The sequence below is a fragment of the Halyomorpha halys genome, unplaced genomic scaffold, assembly GCF_000696795.3.
Source record: "Halyomorpha halys isolate HHAL.00 unplaced genomic scaffold, Hhal_1.1 Scaffold312.1, whole genome shotgun sequence".
NCBI classification, from domain to species: domain Eukaryota; kingdom Metazoa; phylum Arthropoda; class Insecta; order Hemiptera; family Pentatomidae; genus Halyomorpha; species Halyomorpha halys.
This window is the reverse complement of record NW_027105402.1, coordinates 898,160-901,064: the sequence shown is the minus strand read 5'-3', so window position 1 is coordinate 901,064 and position 2,905 is coordinate 898,160. Positions and strand designations below refer to the sequence as shown.

Genomic DNA, 2,905 nt, shown 5'->3' with positions numbered 1-2,905 from the left:
TATCTGTATGAAAAATAAATAAATAAAATAACATAATGATAAAACAAATTATAATTAACGAGTAAAAATAATGAATACGTCATAAGAAGAAATGATAGAATAAATACAAAAAAAAATTAGCCAAATAAATAAATGATTTAAGTTAAATATTAATAATGGATCAGTTTAATGTTTACTGAAATATCATTTTTTCTTGATTTTGATGCTTTTTGCTTACTAGTTTATGTTAAAAACTATAATCAGTCAACTCCGTTGCTCTTTTGTTAGTCCTATGAAGCTATCATTTTCTCACAAAAACTTAAATTATGATTAAGGATATTAATGAAGATGTCAATAATTATTGCATTAATATTATATATAAATATTTTTTTCGTTTTTATATAGTAATAATAATACTTTATTTGAGAGCGGGGTAGCTCAGTGAGTAACTCGCTATGCCATTATCTCCTGAGACCAGGGTTCGAATCCATACGTGACAGATAATTGTTTACTCTATTATCGCAGCCGTGAGCATTCGGGAACCCTTGAGGGGCACTCTCAGCCTCTATAAAGTGGATATCTTTAATTGAGGAAAAATCTTTAACAAATCACCTCCAACAATAATTCCATAAGAAACTATTTTCTCTTTAATGTATCGTTTTGTATTTTTCAATTTATATACCTTTGGTTTAACTATGAATTCCTGATATGTGTATTATCTACATCTATTTACTATTGAATACTGTGTTTATTTACCTTTAGTTTTTTTTATTTAATATTATATTTAATTTTTCACACTAATATTTTTTTGTACTCTGCTTTTATTTACCAGTACTAGTGGGCTTTGTTGTAATCAGTGTGCTTACTAGATTTAGATAATAGGATTTGACTAAAAAAAACTAAGAAATTTTCATAAATGATCCACTAAAGCTCAATCTGTGAGGTCATTATTATGACCCTTACATTGTTTTTTTTTCAATGCTAAAGAAGACCAAATTTCTCGCGTGACCAAATGGATCAATTCTCTCAACTCCTATCTAGTGACAGTCCTATAAATAACGTATTCTGCTCTTAATGAAACGTTCGTTTATAACTTCGTTTGAGATCAAGTTCTATAGCGACACAGTGGTATCTCCCTTATTTAAAAAAGAAATCAATTGGATTTCAGTTTCAATTTAATCAATTTTTCGTTTCTCAATTTGTTTGTCTTTTATCCGAACAAAGACCAGTCACTTTCAATATTCCGTATTGGTTTCAAATACCTTTCATCTTCAATTTCTTTTTCCAATCATACACTGGTTGTGATCAGTTATTGATTCCATATTCATTTTATGATGCTTTATTTATTCTATTTTTTAAAAATATTAATTGCTCTTATTATTCATTGAATTATGTAATAATGCCTATGTTTTCGTTTATGTAATGGTATTTGAATAGTTATTACCATACACTAACACATACTCGTATATTTTGATAAGCATTTATAGTCAGGGAAAACAGCGCACCCGATAAACATCAAACTCACTCAAGGTTTGGACTTGTATCAATATTAATGTAATGGGATTTCATAAATTTATAGACGTTGTAACGCATCATATAAAATATTTTGACATTTTAAAAAGAAATTTAAAAACTGATATATCACAGAGTAGGACAATATCCGTTCTTTATTGAGAGAAAAATAAGGTGGTTTAATAACAGTGTCTTTAATGTACAATAAAAACCAAAGGTGATACTACTAAATATAAATAAAAGTTTGAGCACCAATCTAAAACAATAGTTTATTGTTTATTATCCTTTTTCTCGACATTATTACATTATTATAGTTATTAATGAACTAATAAACTTTAACTGAGAACCAAGATCGATAGTTTTTAAGATATCTTTAAGAAAACTAAAATAAAAATAAAAGACAATAAAATAAGGGAATATTTTAGGACCTCCTTAATAATAGCCCAAGGGTTGAAATGTTTGAGAAAAATAAATAAAGTTGAGAGAAAGGATCATAAGTTTTATCGTAAATTAAGTTACCTATTCACAAACAAAAAATAATTATATAATGAAAAAAGAACAAGTAATATTGTAATTTAATCTAGTAAAAATAACTTGTCTGAATAATTGAAGGCCCACATTGTTGGTTGATTGCTCTATGAAACTTATTTATAATCTAATAATTTATGTTTTATACCATCAAAGATATATTTTTTATTTAATTATCAGTGTTATATTTATCGAAATTACTCCCTGTAAATAATAGTATTTTTTTTTTGTTTGGTCTGAAAAAGGTATAAAAATCACGCAAGGAAGAGAATAAACTAGTTAAATTTATTTACTAATTTTAGATTTTAAGATGCATCCATCACACGGCGAGCAGTAAATAAACTAAAAAAACTCAAACTGCAAAAATAACAAAAAGTTATCATGGAAATGGATCATCATAAATAAATTGACGTCCAATTAGATAAAAACTTGAAGTGGACCTACCACATTAAAAGCTTTAAACAAGAATGCTTGAAAAGATTTGGCATCCTTAAATGTCTTTCGCATTTAAGTTGGGGACCTGAAAGCATCGGCTTACTAAAAGTATACCGAGCGCTAATTCGAAGCAAATTAGATAACAGGGCATGCGTGCCAGTAGAGGAGTATTTTCAGTCCATAATGCTGCACTAAGTTTATAGACATTACCAGTGGTGCAGCGAGAGGGATGCGCTGGGATCTCTTGAGCTCTGCTCTACCCCTCACACGTGGGGGATAGAGTGGGCTGAGGGATCCTCAGGTGGATTGTGTAAATATTGTATATATTATTTTATCATTATGTTTTTTTTTCTTTTTTTTATTTATTTATTTTTCATACAGATAGTTTGATTATGTTCATCTTGTCTATTCTTTTGTTGTATATATTTTAAGAGAGCTTTATTTTTTTATT

At 28.0% G+C, this 2,905-nt stretch overlaps 1 long non-coding RNA gene across 6 annotated transcripts in view; it reads right to left on the bottom strand.

Annotated features, from left to right (window-relative positions):
- The window catches only part of LOC106681146 (uncharacterized), a 693,797-nt gene that overhangs the window by 445,799 nt on the left and 245,093 nt on the right, over positions 1-2,905 (bottom strand). The window lies entirely within an intron of this gene.